This window comes from Typopeltis vanoorti, chromosome 25, assembly GCF_054136105.1.
Source record: "Typopeltis vanoorti isolate ZY-2024b chromosome 25, IOZ_Tvanoo_1.0, whole genome shotgun sequence".
Lineage (NCBI taxonomy): Eukaryota > Metazoa > Arthropoda > Arachnida > Uropygi > Thelyphonidae > Typopeltis > Typopeltis vanoorti.
Window position 1 is genome coordinate 52,879,177 of NC_143573.1, and position 22,685 is coordinate 52,901,861.

A 22,685-nucleotide genomic window follows, 5' to 3' on the forward strand; every position below is an offset into this window, starting at 1 on the left:
GAAATAGCATAATAAATCAATAATACATTTTATCATTAACTGAAATTTGAGATGGGGTTTCCGTCATACTCGTGAAAGTGCAAGAAGCGATAAATAGAGAAGATTAGAAACCATCTGATTTTACTGAACAATATCGTTTCGTTTCTTCTCTCTCTCTCTCTCTCTCTCTCTCTCTATATATATATATATATATATATATATATATATATATATATATATATATATATAGAGAGAGAGAGAGAGAGAGAGAGAGAGTTGAATTTTGTTCAACGAAACTGGTAGTATCTCAGCATTAAAATTTATTCTTTTTATTCTCGGTATTATAGTCATTCCAACTAATGTTTTTCATATGTGTATATATATATATATATATATATTTAAAATATATATATAAAATATATATATAAAATATATATTTTTTAAACTTCTTAGAATAATACATCACAACTAATTACCATCATACGATTTAAAGGACTAAATGAACTTTTTTGTCTTTCTCTTCATTACTTAAACTCTTATCTTTCTGGAAAAAAACTTATTTTATTCATTTTTTTTTAAATTACAAATCATCATTTTTTAAAATCGACCAGAGAATATTTTAAAGTTTCATTATAATGCATTGTGGATTATACAACTATAATGGGTGGGATTTTCATTAAAAATTAACAAAAGAAAATAAAAGATTCGAACTGTTCCTCGTCATAAATATTTAATACCTTTTGGATTATTAACAATTACACCATCCCCAGGCTTCCCGTCTTAAATACGTATTTTAATTTAAGTATGTAATTCAAGATGAAAAATATCATTTGCCGTTGTTGAAAACATCCACCAAATGAGATTACACATTATTGATTACTAATTTAAATTCCTCGCATTTTTTTAAAAACACATGGGCAAAAAAAATAAGTCCGTTCTGTGTCCCATTTAATGAGTCATTACCATTATCTGACAGTAATGTTTCAGTAGCAGATTGTAACTTAATACTCATTGCACGATCCTCAGCAAATGCATTTGTTATTACCATTCATTAAACTCGCTCTTAAGCCTTTCAGAAATGTTCATGCAATTATTATGACCTCGCTTCCCATTAACCACCAAACGGAATACGGTAACTTTTTCTCAACAAATTTTAATCATAAAAATATTAATAATAATAAACTATAATCAGATATAGGCATCAGAATTCTGAATGCAGTTTCTTAACATGTACCACAAAATAATATAAAAGCAGTCGAAGTTGCAAAGAACGCTCTACGTTCTTTTCTTCGGTTCAAAAATTGGGATATTTCTTTCCATCTATTAATGATGATAATCATTGATGGTCTCTTCATAGAGTCCAGAGAGCATTCCGGATTTCTCATTCATGTGATTTAAATTCTTTAAACATCAGATTTTCATTCTTGTTTAGCCTTATGAGACCTTCCTACATTAACGAAATCTAATCAATGATCCGATTGGTGTATTCGTGTCTTAATTAATTGTATATTGTTCATAACGGTTTCCATAATTACATGTCGGTCTTGCTCTAATAGTAGTAATTAAAACTAGTGAAATATTAGCATGACAACTGAAAGTTAGTTACAGTTTTATTTTATTCAACAAAATTAATTATCGTAATATCTTAAACACGTGTAAGCCTCAAAACTACTTTGATATTTCCATAAGATGCTTTACGACTGGTTGGCTATTGGTTTGGCACTTTATTTTCTGAAAAACCGATGGTAGGCCTGAGGATTTCGAAATAGTTAAATAGTTTATTTTCAACTTCAGGTGAAACAGGAATTTCAGTTTCAGTGTTCATGTGCCCGCACCTCTCCACAAAATTAACAAGATACTTAGAAAATGTGGGATAACAGTTTGATGAAGCAGGATAAAATCTAGTATGGATGATCCCCTTTAATTGCTAAACAAGCCTGACAGCGGTGGAATCATGATGGAAGATTCTTTGGCAAAAAATCCTATCCTTCATGAATGAGGCTGTTGTCGTAGGCATACAGTGTGACTACTAAGGAGATCCACCATATGGTTCTCCTTGGTAAGAGAACCATTTGGTGGATAGGATCGGATCAGATCGGATTTAAGGCTAGTGATCATGTTGGCCAATGCACACGTCAGGTATCTTCAGTTTCTAGAAAATGCATGTAAAGAAAATCTGAGTGAACCGTAGCTCTACAAAGTCGCACATTATGGTTGGAGGATCTGTTCTCAGTATCTCTGCGCAGTTGTGGTAGGTATCCCTGTTAAAAACATGAAGAGGGGATGAAGCTGTTGATCATTGTTCCGTCACACAGGAGGACATTGCCAATACCGTAAGTTACTATTTCTGATGTTGGAGGGGATAGTAACGCATTGATCTTTCTTTCCAGATCAAATATCGTTTAGAATCCCTGTGTATGCTAAAACGGCAATCCGAGAGAGCAGAACTGTATTCCATTTGTCAGAGCCCCAAGTCACATATTCATGGCACATTTTCGAAGAGCTCTCCGGCAGTTTGTTGTTACTGGGATACAAACCATACTGGCTTCCTTGCGTAGAGTCCACTTGAATTGAGCCTTCTAAACACAGTCCGGTTGGAAATATTTTCAGCTGTGACTACAGCAAACACAAGCGACGGTTAGTGAAGAACATCGTAGATTTCGTCTTGCTTTTAGCAGATAGCAGTTCTGTTTTTGGTTGACGTAGTACTCAGACGACCTTATACATTCCTTTATGTAATAGTTCCTCTTTCTCTCTCTCTCTCTCTCTCCCCTCCCCTAAAACTGCGTCATTAGTGCTGAGATGACATTTCGTGATACATTAAGCCAACTTGCCATCTTCGCATGCGACTGCCCGGCTTCAAGTCGTCCAACGGCCTGCCTTGTCAAAAAGAAATCATCTAAATGATGACTTGAAATTTGCATTGCGTGCAGATTTCATGAATGGTAGATCTATTCTATTGAATACTCATAATTTGCATGACAGAATGCTTATTATATCAAATATTCACCTGCAGAGTCGATAGAAATAATTTACTCATGAAAGACATCGTGTTCTGTTAATATTGTCGAGCAGTGTATTATAATTAGTATTTCCTAATTTTCTACTACCCGAATAATATGATTCTATTCCTACTAACTTGAACTTCATCCACTTGCATTTTAGCATTTCGATATTTTCGTGCTCTGTCAGCCCTATCCTCTACATACATTATCCTATTAATTCCCATATTGAATTCTCTTCCCTCATCTTCCTCTAAATGAGTTTCCCTTGTGATGCGAATATAGGACACTTTAAATCATTAAATTTACCATTCATTTATCTTGTTAAACGAATATCGAACAACAGTTTAAAATTAGTAAGATGGAAATCAGCGACGTAAACATTGCAAGAAATATGTTCTTGCTGATCTCTTTCACCTTTTAATAATTCGAAGGATACGTCTTCTATTCAATGATGAATAATGCAATAACTTTCGAGCTTGCTACACAATCGTGAATTAAATTAGCACGACATCTACTGAATAATGAACTTTCTAATTAACGTATGTTCCTTACAATTCAGCACTTTTATTCAAATATCCAAATACAACAAGCACCAGTATATTTCATATATAACACATGAAAGGAAAAAGGAAAAACAGTTAGTTACAGCTATTTAAGGAAATTATATATATATATATATATATATATAATGTTGACTCATGTCAGTATGGCTGTCAGCTGGAAGATTGGCAACTCTAATTAGAATAATATTTGAAATTCATCACAAGCTAAGAAACATAATTAATTTCCCACGTGCAGCGTAAACATATTACACAAATATTAGTTGTTATATGCTGATATAACAGCAACTGTCATCTATTTTACTTTAGAATTTAATTTTTATAGAACTAAACATTTCAGATAATATAAAAACGTAGCACTAAATGAAGTAATCTTCATTGTTTTGCTATATGAAACAAAGCAGGAACATTAGCTCAGAACAGAAACAAAAGAATTAATCGCAGGAACATTAGCTCAGAATAGAAATCGCAGAATATATTTTTCTATTGTCAGATAATATATTTATAGACAATTTAAACCATTATTTAATTTTTCAACGAATAGAGATAACGAGAACAGTTGGTATTTCAGGTTATGATTTTTGAAAAATGTCCGATTAATATTACGTTTCAGTTCTAAGTTATTTATTAATACTTTTAATTATTAAAGAATCTTAGAAGTTTACTCTATCATACACGAAGGTTATAATACTATTCAGATATTCCAGGATCTTTCTCTCTCTCTCTCTCACACACACACGCCACGCATATATATATATATATATATATATATATATATATATATATATATATATATATATATATATATATATATATCAATGTCAATTTAAAGCTGTTCTTTCGTTTGTTGTATTGTTGGGAAAGTGCGTGCTAGTAGCATCTCGTGAACGCCAGTACATGATTACAGCTGAATGACTATCTGGGAGGTTATAGCTCAAGTTATTATTTAGATGAACAGGATTGAAGATGATTTCCCTAGATTCCACGACTTTTCTCTCTAGTTCATCATTGCAACGGAAGATGTTAGTAGATTTTTCCCAGTAGACTGTGTGACTTTGGCTTTCATCATTAGGATTAGCCGAGAAAAGGATATGACTTGATAAGGCACTGGCTCGCTGTCTCTTGTGAGTAATGTCCCTCGTGTGTTCTTCCATTCGCAATTCGACAGATTTGCCTGTCTGCCCAAAATAGGAATATCACAATCACACAATATTTTATATACACCAGGGTATTTGAGTTGATGATGACAAAGTTTTGGGTGGCTTATTAAGAAACGGATCTTTGGAAGTGGAATGAACAAGGTTCTGATATTGTATTTTCTTAGAAGGTTTGCTAATATATCTGAAACTGTACTTATGTAAGGAATAGATATATTGCCTTTGAATCTATTTGTTTCTTCTGAGCGATGTCTAGGAGGATTAAGAAGGAATCTTTCAATGATTCTCTTGGAATATCCAATAACTTTGAAAGAAGTGTTGAGATGCTTTATTTTTGTAAGTTCATTTGGGTCATCCAGAAGAGAACGGGCTCTATGTCGCAAGGGGGAAATTATTCCAAGCTTATGAGGAGGGAAGTGATGGGATTGACTATGCAGATATCTGTCGGTATGTGTGAGCTTTCTATATATCGATATTTTGAGTTTACCAGAAAATCGAGTCGGTTTGACATCAAGAAAAGGCAGGGAATTATCCGATTCAAGCTCGGCAGTAAACTTAATACTTTGATGTCGGCTATTGAGATGTTCGAGGAAAACCATAAGAGAGAGAGAGAGAGAGAAAACCTTATGGTTTTTTCTCTCTCTCTCTCTCTCTCTTCTCTCTCTCTCTCTCTGTATATATATATATATATATATATATATATATATATATAGAGAGAGAGAGAGAGAGAGAGAGAGAGAGAGAGAGCAACTCATTCTAGCTATTGTCGCACTGAACATCTGTTTTTTTATTTGCTCCTTTACTACAGGTACTTCTACAGCAATATTACACAGGAATTTCAACTATCGTACCTTCCGACTGCTAAGCCTGCAATAACACGAGCAATAGTGCTCTAACATCCACATACAGTTTAACTGATAATCTGCAGAACCTGCTTTTCCCATTTCTCTTTCATTCCGTCTACACCTTATTTTTTGAAGTCTTTACCCTAACCCTAAAGTATCCCTCAAGGATTATAATCGTCAGCTGTTTAAAACGAATATAAACGGATTCATTCTTTATTAATCCTTTGTCCACACACACACACACACACACACACACACACACACACACACACACACACACACACACACACACACACACACACACACACACACACACACCAGTCTTCTATAGGTTCTAAAACCACTTGGGTGTGACACTGATTTATACATACCATATTACCAAACAAAAAAAAACACATTTGGTTTCGAGAGGATTCTTAGATTATCTTAACCTACCTACTTATCATGGTAGTTTCTACAAACGTTTGTGCCAAAATTATCATAAAAATGCTACAAAACTTATGACACCAATGTTTTTGCTAAGGAACTTCTAGCAAATTTTGAAAATGATGCGTTGTGATAACTTATGTAACTTACACGACTCTTTGCTCGAGAGAGCTTTATGTTGCAAAAATATAACTACTATTTTCAATAGCAATATGTATTAATGCTAAGTTTCTCCAATGAGAGAGTGGAATCTTGTAGCACATAGGTGGATTAAGGATTAAATATTTTTAAATTCTTCCGAGATGAAACATGCTTTTTCTTTCAAGCATTTCAAATTTCCCATAAATAAATGGTGGATAAAAAAAAGTTTTTACAATTCTCACAATATTCACTTCGAACATCTTTTTAGTAACTCAAGCAAGGGAACTCATACTAATTAGACTGTAAACTAAATTGCTTACTTTAATTCCATACCTTCCCTTTCAACACTTCTTAAGAAGTTGATTAGCTCATTATTTTACATACTGTATAAAATATGTCTCATTGTTATCTTCCCTGGAATATTTTATAACAAAATAACAGAATATTACATTTTGTCATATTTTTCTTATATACTGTTCTTATAGCAATTCGACCCATAAAAGGTTGGAAACCTATAGCACATTTAAAGGAAGAAACTCTGCATAGGGACTAAACATGGTATATTTCCAAGTTAATTTAGACCCCAATAAATAAGGTGGAATTCTCGCACCAAGTGTGAGCCACCCCAATCTCCACCGTCCCTTTGGATTGGTTTATCCCCCCCCAAAAAAAACGCGTTTTTTTTGCTCTGAAGTTATCAGTATCAGTTGGAGGTAACATCACTAAAAGATATCCGCAAACGGCAAGCTCGCTCATCTCCCTTGGATGAGCGGACATCTTCTGGAGGAGGGGGGTAAGGTCTCTGCGGTGTGGGTATAGCAGGGAAGACCACTGTCAACCTCTCGAGTACCCTTTCACCTCCACCACCTAATGCTTTTTTTTTCATCCCAAAAATTTCGGACATATGAGTGACAGAACTAGTCATGCTCTTACAACAAAAACGCTGTTTGAGGATAAAAATACTTAACCTAATAAGGATAAATAATATACAATACCATTTGAGCCACAGAGATAAGGTTTGCCACATGATGTCACAAAGGAAGATAAAAATCACATGAACATTATATACACCAGCATACGAAAACATGTCCGTGAGTCATCTGCATGAAAGTTTTATTTTTGAAGGAATGGTCAGGGTTGGGTGTGGTAAACAGTATTATAAGGAAAAAACATTCGAGTCTAGTGCCTTTTCAGTTACTGTAAGCGTTCATCCCGTGCAGCTATCATATTGTTTTGTGGTGTTTTGTGTCCAGTAAAGTAAAATAATGAGGTAACCACAAAAGTCTGAAATTTTCTTTCTTCAGGAAAATAGCACTAGACAAAACTCTTCACATAGCTCTAAAAGGATGGAAACCGGTTATTATTTTAGAACACAGGTACGTTGTGATGTATTTATCCAGGACCACTTGGGAAAAGTTATGCAGGAAGTGGTCTGATATCCTCGGCTACTTGCAAAGAAGAGTTGACTACAAAATTGACCTTGGTGAGTGTTATATTCTGAAATGCCAAGATGGGGAACTAATACTCAATGATACAGGAGCTGGTGGAAGTAAACGTTTCTCTATTAGTTGTGAAGAAGCTGAGAGATTTTCACCAAAAATGCACGACATCGATAATCATTTACTATTTTTGGAAACTGAATTACCACCAATTTGTATCATAGGGAAAATTATCACTAATCATCTAAATTCATCAATGGTAAAATTAGAATTTCAAGATTTTATTCAATTCGATAAAGATTATTTTGGGACATTTATGAACATTTTACGAAAACTGCTTGTGTATATTTCATGACAAAAGAATACATGGAAAGTTTAGGGAGGCATGGTGTCATTTCCATGCTGACACATTATCAAATGTATGGAGCTGTGCTTACTATGATATCTCATCTTAAGACTCTTTTGCATGACCAGTAATTTTGATGTAATGTAACCAAGAAACAGTGAGTAACGAACATTTTCTTTATTGAACTCTTTGGAAAATGTTAAGAGTGTAAACTAAATATTGCAAAATATTTACTCATTTATTCTGTTTAGAATTTTATATATAAATCCATAACTTTATATACACTAATGCAATTCTGTTTGATTATTATAAAAAAATCACTACTGTGAAATTAATGCCAGGAACAGGGGGAAAAAAGTAGGGAAAACTGATATCCTGTAATTAATTATTTTATAATGTCTAATGCTACCTATTGAATTGTTTGAGTTATCTGTGAACATTTCATTCACATACTAGAAAAACTAAACTGCTAGAATTTCGTGATTTTACAGAGAGACAGCAGATAATTACAAAAAGTAAGATAAAAACACATCAACAGCATATCCATCAGCATGTGAAAACATGTCGGTGAGTCATCAGTCATCTGTGCTAAAGTTTGATTTTTGAAGGAACGGGTAGGGTAGGGTAGGGTAAACAGTACTATAAGGAAAAACAATCGAGTCGAGTGACTTTGGACTTAAAGTAATTGTTCATCTACTGCAGCTATTGTATTGTGTTGTGGTGTTTTGTGTCCAGTAAAGTAAAAATAATGGTTGAGCCAAAAATTCTTTGAGTTTCTTTGTGTAAAGTTCTAATTGTTCAGAATTTTGTAACAGAAAGTTAATATAAGATCAGAGCTAATAATCACTGAAATAATAATAAATAACTATTTATTTGTGGTGCCAAATGAAGTAATGTAAGAAGAATGAAGGAAAACGAATATGAAAAATCTACAGTGGGTGAAAAATACAAAGTTTCAGTTATCATTGGTATTATTGATGTTCAATTTCTTTTCAATAAGACTTCAAATTTATTTCCTAAAGAAATTTCTATTTCTAATGGAATTTTTGTAAGATATGCATTGACAAAATCATCTTGTAGTAGGAAAGAATTACATGAAAGAGTTAAAAAACAGAATTCTTGGTTAATAAAATATAATCATCAGCTGAACTGGGAAATTGGTTCATTATCTCTGGACAAACTAAGAGATTGAATAATAGAATCAACATACACATTTCAAATATTGATCACCAAAGGAAGAGAAAAATCAAAAACATTAATGTTTTAATACGCAGACCTGTTGTTGATTTAAATGATCTGGGTTGCCCTAAATGCGAAAAAATTCTATGTACTTTTATATGTTTTTGGAAACATAATGAAAGATTTTGTGCTTATAACAATGCTCAAAAAATATGTATTGGTTTAAACAAAATAAAAATGTAATCCTTAATTCTACTACAGTACCAAATTCCCATGATCACAAATGAATAAACTTTCAGATGTGTGTCACATTGTCGAAACCCATGTGATGTCAATTCCACATGCATGGGAAATCATCCCTTTGAACAACAGCTCAAATTTAACAATAAGAAGTTTAAGGAACAAAAAATAGTGTATCTTCACTTTATTTATTTTCTTTATGTTAGATTCAGTAATACAATTTGTAAATAATATTTCACTCAAATAAAATGTGTAAATTTAAATCAACTTGGTGTCATTGTTATATATATACTGTATATATATATATATATATGTTAAACATACCAAGCAATTTTAAACCTGGTTTTACTCCATTTCCCAAGTAAGCAAACAGACAAACAAGTGAAGTTTGCACCTGCAAGTGATGCAAGTCTAGCTGATCCTACAGGTAGTGCAAGACCAAGGCAACTCGTGGTAAAGGTGGCATTGGCTCTGATCACTAATCTTAATATTTACCCTTACTGCCAAAACACATCTCCAAGAAGGGGATGTATGATGTTTTCTATTAAAGGCAAGGGGCCACTACCCAGACCGGTTTGACCTTTATTGAGGTCTCATCAGTGGGAGCTAGGCTAGAAATATCAAGATTTAGTAATACAGAGCTTGTATAAGTATTTTACCAGAACAAGTTGCCATAAGGTGTTTTAACCTTATTAAATAAAAATCTCTGGAGGAGATATAAATGTAAAAGGTATTTTACCTTGGGTATAGTAAATGTTAAAAATACCAAGCAATTTTAAACCTGGTTTTACTCCATTTCCCAAGTAAGCAAACAGACAAACAAGTCAAGTTTGCGCCTGCAAGTGATGCAAGTCTAGCTGATCCTACAGGTAGTGCAAGACCAGTGGTAATTTTAACATTTACTATACCCAAGGTAAAATACCTTCTACATATATATATACTGTATATATATATATATATTTTTTTTTGTTTGTTTGTTTGAAGTCAAAGTGAATTCATTCACAATTTATTTATTTATTTATTTTGATCAGTTATTCTGGTTAGAATATGTAGTTAAAGTGAATTTTAAAAGTAAATAGAGAAAAACAACCAATCAATTTGGGGAAAAAAATAGAACCATATCAAAAACTCCACATCGAGAGATGTGAATTTTAGAGTCGCTGGTGGGTATTAGTCATGAAAAGACACATGGAATTTTAAGCTCACCACCATGGGAAAAACACGTAGCATGAGCCACAGTGCTAATGACAGAAATGAACGAATAGACAGAAAGCTGAAGGAACAAGAGTAAGACTCAATAAAGTTTTTAATGTTTGGAAATTTGTAATGTTTTGGAAGTTTGTAACATAGAAATTAACAAAGTATACAACAGAGCTAATATTCATTTGAAATAATAAGAAATATCTATTTATTTGTAGTGGCAAAAGACTTTTATAATAAGAAAACGCTAACGGAGAATTCCAAACTCAATCAGAGGATGTCACATGTAGGCATGACAAAATTGCTACTGGAAATGAGACATCTTAAAGATAACACAAATGAAAAATCTACATTAGAGGAAAAATAAATTCACACACAATTTATTTATTTATTTATTTTGCTCAGTTATTCTGATTAGAATATGTAGTTAAACTGAATTTTAAAAGTAAAATAGAGAAAAACACTCAATCAATTTGAAAAAAAAATATATAGAACCATACGAAAAACTCCGCATCGAGAGACGTGAATTTTCAGGTCGCTGGAGAATATTTGTCATGAAAAGACACATGGAGTTTTACGTTCACCACTGTGGGAAAAACATAGCTTGAGCCACATAGTGTGAATGAAATTAACGAAGAGTACCAAATAGACAGAAATCTAAAGGAAAAAGCAGTCAATTAGATTTTCAGGTTATTTATAAATTTCTTTTTTTCAACCCTTGTGGTTTGTGTGTGTGTGTGTTGTCCTGTGAATATATGGTTATAATTCAACTATTTTGGAATATCTATTGGCATTCAGAAGAGCGATTCTAGAGATAATGTAAGTTAATCTAAATTATCATTAGAATTTTTCTAGACTACATACAAAAGTTCTTGTAATCCATTAAAATCTCCGTTTATTTATTTATTTATTTTTAAAAATGGCGTTTGGTTTTTCGTTAAAAAAAAGAACTCATTTTTATCTCTAAAGGCTGACGCCATTCTTGACTCCAAATTAAAAATTCCAATAGCCAAAAACTTTTGTAATAAAGATAACATTAATTAGAAAAAGTAATGTAGTTTAAGATCTTAAAATTTTCGACAAATCAAAATATTTGGATGAGTTATGTATCTTCTTCTTCTTCTTTTGCTATGCCTTATCCCATGTTAAACGGGGTCGACGTTCCCATATTTAATTTTCTTCTTCCAGATTATCCATCCAGGGCATCTTCCCGACTCCATCCTTTCTCCCTAAGATCCTCTGCTACCGTATCCCTCGATCTGAGTTTGAGCCTGCCTCTTTTCCTCCTTCCCTCCGCCTCCATACGCTCCTCATTTACCAACATATTCCCCACTCCTTCTCTCTACATGACCGAACCACCTCAGCCTGCTTTCTTGTACCTTCTTACCGATCGGTCCCACCTTGATCTCCCCTGATGTAGTCATTCCTTATCCTGTCCTTCTTTGTCACACCACTCATCCATCTCAACATCCGCATCTCTGCCACCTCCATCTTCCTGTCCTATGCCCTTGTTATAGGCCACATCTAGGCGCCATTAGTTATGTATATGAGAAAAAAAAGTATGCGTTTGTGGGGACAGCAATGACAGCCTGTAATTAATTACTCAGAAAATGTTTAAATGCTGCCGCCATCTCTTGATTCTAAACTAAGAATTCCCATACTCATCTATTGACAAGAAACACGTATTTGTGTGTGTGTTTGTGTGTGTGTGTGTGAGGGGGACACCAATGATAGTTTGTAATTAATTATTCAGAAAAGGTCTCAATGCTGCCGCCATCTCTTCACTCTAAACTAAAATTCCCATACACAATAACAGGAATAAAAACCCAAAACCTATATTGGAAAATTCGTACTGCCAACTATAGACAACCAAAGACAAAACGTGATGTCAATGACGGATGTGTGTCACCATGGGAAATTCCAAGATTCAATACTATATCTTATCTTTAACCATCACCCCACAATACCATATGTAAACAAAAACACACTACATGATGTCACTGAGACATATGTTCCCCAGAAAATTCCAAACGCATAACGTCACGATTCCTTATCTCTAACCAAACCCACAGTACCATACGCGAACTAAACACACAACAGGATGTCACTTGCAGATGGGGGGAACCCCCAGCGAAATTCCACAGATCCCATACTCTATCTTATCTCTATCCATCACCCACAATTCCATACGCAAACCATACACTTATCTACATCTCACAACAACACACACACATCCATGACACTGACGTCGCTTCCCCCATTCACCCTACCCCTGTTTGGTTTAAAGTGTCCCACCAATCACGGCACGAATCCATATCCACTAATATATCTTTATTTTCCTTTCAAATCAATAACGTCACTTATTTACAACTAACAAATTATGTCACTTATCTACATCTGATAACAACACACATCCAGGACACTGACGTCGCTTCCCCCATTCACCCTACCCCTATTTGATTTAAACTCCCCCACCAATCACGACACGATTCCTTATCTCTAACCACACCCACAATTCCATAGGCGAACAAAACAAACAACGTGACGTCAACGACACATATGTTCCCCAGAAAAATTACAAACATTCCAAACTCATGACGTCAAACACAGCATCACACACAATGACGTCAATCTTCTTATCACACAATGACGTCACGAATCCTTATCTTATCTTGATCTTGATCTTGTTCTTAGTGACTAGACTACTACTCACATATCACCTTTATAATGAATTTCACCCGAAGGTCTATTAGCTTGATTCATGAGAAAATGACACGGTTTGTTCTTAGAAAATATATAATCCCCGCTAAATACTGTGCAGATGGGACGATGAGAATAAAATTAAAAATCAATCAATCCATCCTGTAACACATTTTGATTCCTCAAAAGGGACTAGGTGGCAATTTTTTTTTTATAGCCCTAAATTTTTGAAAATCACTAGGTAGCGATTTTTAGAAAGAGGATTATCATCATCATCACTGAGATTGAGTGCATTCCTACGGCATGTTAGATAAAAGTCGATCTTACCTTATCTGGTATATTAGGCTATACAGACACTATGAAATTATATATTGAACAAACAAAAATTATAAAAAAATGGATATTAACTTTAAGAATAAAAAAGAGACTTACGTGTAATGCGCTGCTTCAGCCAGAAGTTTTATCTGTAATATAGAACAATTAATGATACATTGGTATTTATTTACTGATGGAAATAAATGAGTAATAATGGGATTTTAATAGTTCAAGTTTTACTACTTTTCATTGCATTACATTATCAGATGGTAAGAAACACTAATTATATATGTTAAGCAAGATTTTTAATAGCATTCTTCGCCCACTAGGTTAGAAACATATTACATATTTGTATGAAGAGTTTGATAATTTGACATCTTACTCTTGATACTAAACTTACGTACTCATTCCACTTCCAATGCTCGAATGAATCATGGAATTTTCACCATGAGATTGTCACAGTTGGAATTATGAAAATTTTCCTACCACTTAAACAAAGTACACAAACAAGTCAGTAATAGAAACTAGAATATTAAATATTCCAGTTATGAAAGATTCCATTAATACGTTTCAATCTAACATGGTACTTACCTATTTAAAAATACTCAACGCAACCTGTGCATCCCCTATGAATAATGTTAATGCATTACCAAGAGAATCAATGCGTTATATCTACCAAGCATATTTACGGTGATAAAAGGATCTCTTTCATTTGCGTCAGCAAGGAATTTGTGATACACTCACAGTTTCAACTTTTCCCGACCCCAAAGACTTAGAAAAAGAAGTGACGCACGAAAAATCCTGAAGTAAGTGGGTTACTTCAGGAAAATAATTAGCTCATTTCCTTTAAGCCCAAATGTTTACCTTAGGAAGTTCCCAGTGACTTAAAAATGAAAGCTCTTGCCATTTGTCAAGAACCGTCATGTAGCTCATTACGATTCCCTCTCTCTCTCTCTCTGTCTAGTCCTTAAGTTCTCGCGCATCTTTCAGCCTCCCATCATCAGTCTACTCCTTTCTTTGCTAAAAGAAATAACAGGAAACTTATTTTCTTCCCGCCAGAAATTTAATATGAGGATAGAAGAGAAATGCTGAATACTCAGAGGCACCGGTGTAATTACGGGGCCTACCATCATTTCTTAGCTTCGTGAGGAAAGCTTTTGTGTCTTCACGAAAGCCACAAAAGCACATTAATCAGGCTCTCTGTGGAAAAATAAAAATCTGGATTATTTTCTTCGAAGTGAAGACCGCAGCGAGAGAGGAAATGTAACAACCCCTTCATGTAGAACAGAACGTTTCTGAATGCCTTCTTTATTGCATCCCACGTCCTCTCGCTCTCTCTCTAGCTTCCCTATTCGAAGTTCTGTTCCAGTGTTTGATGATAAAATATGTACCCAATTGTTAGGAATTTTGTTAGAGATGTATGCATGAAAATTTTTCACCATCGTTTAATATAGCCTAGTAAGCTCTGATCATATTTTTTCATTATTTATTTTTTATTTATTGGATCCGTTTGTATATGATGACTTTTAAGCTACCTCTGTGTTGCTGAAAAGTTGTATATGAATAATTTTTCCGATTCCTTTTCTATTATTTTTTTCTTTACACTTTATTTTCTTATACCTTTCTTTATACTTTATTTTCAGTATAGATTATTAGTACTATAATTGTTACGTTACATCACCCAAGGAAACAGCCATTTGGGTGCATAAAGATGATCTTCTTGAAGATTTTCTTGTAAGAAGATTTTCTTGTATGTTTGAAATGAAAACTATTTGATATGCGCATTATTCCAGTATTTATGTAAGTGAGACATCGGCAATGACTAAAAAAAACAAACAGAAAGACACGTTGCGTGTGGCCCAAAGAGCTTTGTAGAGAAAAATACTGCACATAAAAAAAATAAAAAAACGTAGTAAGAGCCTCCGTAATTCAGTTGGTATAGACGAATCCTTTGGTTAGAAAGACCAGAGTTAGAATCCCATCTATAACATGAAGAATCTTTATTGTCTTTTTAATCAAACGGTGCGTCAACCAGTCTCATATAGCAGTAGAGTTTGTTTGCTTTTTCTTTAGGAAACTAGAATTTTTCGTCCCTCAAAACAAGCAAACCGCCCCCATGAACACTTCAGAGGACTCAGCAGAAGAGTGGCGAGCCGGCTGCATTAATTCTCCGTATCAAGTATAAATAAACAATTTTTCTGCATCTATTCCGTAAAACTCCTTTAATCACACCATAGGATGTCATAGGAAGCACTCAGACTAATCATCATTTTAGTCATTCACCTCTGATTCCTCTCCACCACCTCCTCGTCACTAAGAAACCCCGGTGAACAGACCTGAGCACAGTAATCTAGATGTGGTCGTATCTAAGCTTTATAAAGAGGAATGATAACTCCCTTATTTCTTCTTGTAAGTGTGTTCTTCAATACCAAAGTAATCGTGTGAGCTATCCTGGCTACTTGAACAACATGCCCTGTCAACTTCAAATCTGTCTATAATCCCCGAATCAGTGGCTTCATAAATTTCCTAGAATACAATTCCCTCAATGTGGTACACAGTTTGTAATATTTTTTATCCGGAAATGCATAACTTTACGTTTTTCCATTTCCATTTTCCCATTAAACTGATATACATTATGTTTTTTGGTCAAATTAACAGCTTATTTGGATCATCCTGTTAGCTCTACATCACCTTGATTAATTAATACTCTACCAAATACTGCATCATCAAAAATCAACTGAGTATCTCACTTTAAATATTTTCATAAAATCTATGTACAAATTAAACAGCAGTAGTCCAAGTACAGAGCTCTGGCACACTACTAGTTAGCTACCTTCTCCTGAATATCTGCTTCTCCATGTACTACGTTTTTGGTGTCTGTCCAGCGGCCACCATGTTATCCACATAACCAGTATCACATCCATCCCCATTTGTTCTAATTTACGTAAAAAGGTTGATCAGGTATTCTGTTGACAACTCAGCTGTCATCAAACAAACTAAGTAAATCGCTAAGTTTGTTTGATGACAGCATGACCGACCCTTAATAAAGACATGTTTCCGTTTCCCTCATACAATATCATATTCTTATCAACTCATTCTTGATTTCTTTTTCTGGCCAATTTTTTCAGTACTTTTACCACCACTTCTGAGATACTGATTGGTCTATAACTTGCTACTGCAGTCTTAGACCTCCCATATAAGTGAATTATTTTGCCCTCTTTCCGCTTCCTTGGAACTCTACCAGAGCTGAGACTTAAACTAAAGAGCCAAGTCAGAGGCTTTGCCAGTTACCTTGCATATTCTTGAAAAACCCTAGCTGATATCGCATTTAATCCCACAGCTATATTTAAATTGAGATCCTGCAATATCCTAAGAACCTTCAATTCATCCGTCTCTGTTCTCACATTAATGTCTGTCACATAAGTTAAAGCAGTATCCTCACTAGAATACTAGTGGGTGGTCTGAAAAGTTCTTGGCCTCAACCATAGATAGCAACACTATCGGCAATTTTTTTTTTCTAAGTTGGCAGATCTGTCAAAAGCATCCATGTGAAAATTGCAAGCCATTCTATCAAGTAGTTTATTTTATATAGCTGTCTGAAGCAAAAGTGTTGTCTGTATTTCTTGAAATGGATAAATTGAGTATCATGCGGTGATAAAATTCTTTGTAAAAGAAGGTTTAACGCCAAAAGAAATTCATTCGAAGTTCATAAATGTTTATGGGCACTCTTCTTCTTCGTTTTCGTTTTGAGTTTATACGTGGCCGTACCAGCCTTGAAGATCATCCAGGTGAAGGACGTCCAAAAAGTGTAACAAAACCAGAATTCATTGATCAAGTGCACGATATGGTATTGCATGACCGGCGAGTCAAAGCGTTTGAAACTGCTGAGATTATAGGCATTTCAAAAGAACGTGTAGGATATATTTTGCATGAAGAATTGCAAATGAAAAAGATTTGCGCAAGATGGGTGCCGCGCATGCTCACAGCAGATCAAAAACGCACTCACATGAAAATCTCTGAACAGTGCTTGGAACGTTTTAACAAGAATAACACTGATTTTGTGCGTCGATTTATTACTACGAATGAGACTTGCATTCACCATTACACATTGGAATCCAAACAGCAGTCAAAACAGTGGACAGAAACCGGTTGTTCAGTGCCAAAGAAGACAAAGTCGGTTTCATGAGCAGAAAAGGTCATGGCATCGGTGTTTTGGGATGGTGAAGGTCATTTCGTTTAATATTTATCTTGAAAAGGGTAAAACTGTAACTGGAGAATACTATTCCGATCTCTTAACCAGACTAGACGAAAAACTTCGTGAGAAAAAACCCGGTTTGCAGAAGAAAAAAATCATCTTTCATCAGGGCAATTCGCCTACCCACAAGATGTTTTGGCAGTCGGGAAATTAAGGGATCTGCACTATGAATTGCTGGAACATCCACCCAATTCCCCAGATTTGACTCCCTCTGACTTCTATTTCTTCCCAAAACTAAAACTCTTCCTCGCTGGTCAGCATTTTTCTTCGAATCAAGAGGTGATTGAAGCTGTAGAGGGATATTTTGTAGATCTTACTGAGAGCCACTAAAGGGACGGGATAATGGCGCTGGAATAAATGTATTAGTCTTACGGGAGATTATGTTGAAAAATAAAAATAATTTTGAAATTATAAATTCGTTTTTTCATTGTTAGGCCGAGAACTTTTCAGACCACTCCCGTATATCCTTGCAAAGTAGTCATCCATTAACTCAACATCAGCTTCTGTCATCTCACAACCATCAGCACACATTAAGGTTATTCATTCATAGTCAAGTTTCCTCTTACTTGCATAGCGAAAGAACTCTTTGGGATTTCCTTTGGACTGCTTGGCTTGATTCTTCTCGTAATCTGATTTTGCCTTCCTTAACACACTGCTGGTCACCTTTCTTGCCTGACCCTTGTACTATTCATGAATCTGCTAGTTACATTTCTCCTTATATATCATCCATAGTATTTTCTTTTTCTGCAGCTCATGCTTAATGATATTACTCATCCATTTAACTCCTACCTGATTAACCCTCCTTTCCATAGGTATACAATTTAATACTGCTTCCTCTGAAATGCCTTTTAGCTATTCCCATGCACTGCTAACATCCTTCCCTTGCAAGTTTTTATGCCATAGCAGAGCTTCTAGCTTCTTCCTAAACTTGTCATAATCACCTGCCTTGTAGCTCCATATACCCCTTCTTGACAGAACATTCTTCATTACAGAACATTCCTCAGAACATTAATGCATTTTCTACAATCACTCAAGTGAAAACCGCACGGTCACTTGTTACAATCGGAGGAAATGTGGCTACCTTGGTTATGGACAGTTCTTTTGATCCTATGACCAGGTCCAATACTTCCCGAATCACCTCCATCGCATGTTGCCGTAAGTAATTATCTCTCAGTAGGTGTACAAATTCCATTTCCTTTCTGCCATAGTTGAAGTCCTCCATAATAATCATTCGACCCGCACTCATTGCACTAATTTGCCGATGCATTTCTTCCTGATTATCCATAGAACCCCTTGATCTATAGCCGCAACCATCCGTATATTTTGTCTTATTGGCTTTGATCTCACACCAGACATCTTCAAATGAACAGCCATGCTCTCGCCTATCTTCCTATTATTATTGGTTGCAATTCATTTGAAGTCATCAGCAGTACCCCACCCCCACACCTGTCTTCTCTATCTTCCCTGAAAATACTAAACCTTTCACATTCTATCCCTCTAACTACATCATCTGCTGTTGTCCAAGTTTCACTAATGGCTACAACGTTTGTTCGAGATTGCACTAACCGATGCCAAAACATGCCTCACTCCTGTTCCTGATACTTCTGGCATTAGTATATAGAAACTGTAGTATCTGTTTATGCCACGAACCACCTTAACTTCCTGCATTGTCCATTATATTCAATATTTGTCTCTAGAGATTAGATTCTGCACGTGTTGGTTATTCTTACACTCACTGGCCTCATGGGTGTCCTCACACAATTGACCTGCTTCCACCCTAATTGTTAAGATTTCCTGAATTTGCACTTCATTTTGCTCAGTGAAGCAAACTCTCTTTAGACACATAACACCAAAACCATTTAGATGTATCCGTCAGCATTATTTCTTATTTTCGTCAAATTCAGTGTTATTTACATGTTCAAGCCAATTTTAACTTATGGATCTGAGAGCTGGGTTAGAAATAAAACACTTCATCAAATGCTAGAGACCATTGATCTGATAGTTTATAGTAAAATTAGGAGTGGGAAAATGGAATCAGGAAGCTTGGCATCATCCATTCAAGAATGTGTAAGTAGAGTTAATCTTAGATGGTATGGCGGTCATGTAAACAGAATGAGAGAGGAAAAATGAGAAAAACAGGTGTTTGATGCCATGATGACAGGAAAAGGATCCAGAAGGAAACCAAGATTTAGGTGGCTGATGTTGTTAGAAATGTTAGTAGGCCGAAATATATGGCATAATACAATATTGGAGTGCTGACAAATAACAGACTAATTTGGAGGAAAATTATCGATAGGAAATTAGTAATAGCATGAACTTATCAAAAATTTGATTATGATGATAATGATGACATCACTATTGTTTCTGGATCTGACATTTGTTTTGTTAATGTTGTTAATAATGGCTAAAAACAAGAGGTATCGCATTAACAAAAAGAAAAGGGTGTCGTATACTGTACCATGAACGTTCTGTTATTGACTTTGACAGTTTTGAAATCAGTTTCTTTTCTTCCGATTCTAATAATACTAATTGACCATTGCACGAAACTTAACAATAATTAAAAAAAATTAAAACAAGAAATAAATTTGCAAACAAAAAAAACTGAAATTCTCTGTTTCTCTTTCTCTCTCTCCCTCTCTCTCTCTCTCTCTCACACACACACACACAGAGAGAGAGAGAGAGAGAGAGAGAGAGAGAGAGAGAGGGAGAGAGAGAGAGAGAGAGGGAGAGAGAGAGAAATCGTATTTTTTCCCTATCTCCTAGAGGAAAAAATGTCCCAACTATACCATAATTAACACTCCCTTCAACATAATTTCAGACTGGAGATCACGTTCATCGAGAACGCTATTCGGTACTGAATAACGTCACAGCATTATGACTATAATGTTTTATACATCAAGTGTGCATAATTATTTTGGGAGTTTATGGCTCGGATCACAGCCCCTTTGAAGTATGATAAATGCTAATGTAACAGAATCATGGGCACTATTGTGTAGCTGTTATTTTGTTGTCTAAATTTATTAGTTCCTGGAATACACACATCTATTAAGGTCGAAATTAGCTTCTCCCCACATTAAACGAAAAAGTTGGGCAGGAGGGGATAGGCCTGTCTATATCCGTGTCAAAGAATTTAATTAACAGTATAGCATACCTTCTTATCACTAGCTTGTAGTGATACAAGCTGGTGATTGTTTCTCAAGAAACAATATATGTTGAAGCCTCAAAATAAAAACATTATGAAAATAAATAGATTTACCATGCGAATTCAACACATGTTGTTTCTTGAGAACTCCACAGACACACCTTCTTCAGCCTGTCATTAATTGAACTTATTGCTTTCCTCTTCCTGACTTTGAACTGTGTTATCGTATTCCAGATGACATATGTATTGATGGTCTATGCCAGTAAAATGACCATGTTCTTGTTCATCGTATTCCGATTCTGATACTATTATCGTGGTGCAGCTTCCTGATTAGTGTATCTTCGCTAGTGTTCATGCAATTACTTTGTTCATTTTCCTTTATACTCGGCAGGACTTCAACAATATACAGAAAATTATTTTATGGTGCCACTTTATTTCCCTACTAGTGAAACGATATGTACATAATTCCGACTGTTTATATGCAATATTTTGTTGCACTGCATTTAAACTTGGTGTCCAGACAGCACCGAGAACGGATAATTTAATTATGATAATTTAGTATAATGAACTTGCGTGGGCTAGGGTGATAAGAATTCATATAATTTTCTTGTGTCTTTCTCTTTAAACTACGCGCTGGGAAGATTCTTTTAAATGTGGACATAACCATAATAGGTAACTGCGTGAGTGCGTGCTCATTGAACACCAAACCATATGTGCGTTTTCATTCATGATGGAAAAATAATTACTCCGTCTTTCACTGAACTTGCGGTAAGTGAACGCTAATTTTTCTAGTGAGCTGAATTAATCATCCATTAAGGGTCATAGTACTGTGACGGTTAATTCACTTTCAGTTTTCAGTATGCTTGAGTTTTGAGTTGGTTGCAGAAATGTTTTAATATACGGTATTTACATCCATTGACGGTCCAGTTACAGCAGGGATGGATGTCACAACAGCTGTAAGTCGTTGCAATAGCCTCCCAAATTTTCTAGTTTTAAGCTAACAGAATGTTATACTTTTTTGTGACATTTTGGAATGCGCGATATGCATTAGAGAAATTAAATAATAAATAACAAGAAGAGAAAATACATATCAACGTTAAGAGCGAAGCAAAGAAATATAATCGTATATGTCGACATTTTGGAGGAGTTTATGAAGATTGCAAGTAGCATAAAAAGAAACACTTCCATCATGCGTGGTCCATTATTGTAACCAATTCATTGCAGTTAACATTTTTCTTACTTCTTAATTGCTAAACTGTTGACGTTTGTGTCATCTGTATGCAAAGTCCTCACCACGATCGAATAACAAGAATTGTATAGATTATAGGACTTGTGTTGGGAGAATAATCTGACAGCAGAATATTTTTTCCCAATAAGAGGTACTTTTATTCTTTACAGAGGAATATTTCTCACTGGAATCATAAAGAAGACTCTCTTCCCAATCTTTGTTGACAATGAGAGAGAGAGAGAGAGAGGGGGGGGAACAGTTTCAGATTTCAGATTTTTCTTGTATTCAATTATTGAATATACGAAAAATCTGAAGACCGAAACATTGACTAGTAAATACTTTCCATTCAAAATTATGACTGGTACCAATATATATATATAAAAATTGCATGTCTTCCACTTTTCCGATTTCAAAAACTGAGGGAGATATTATTTTTATTTGGCTGTCAGCGTTGGTTTTTAATTTTCATTTAAAATCAATATGAAATAAATATAAAATTCCCTCCCGCACCTCATAAGGTTTTGGGAG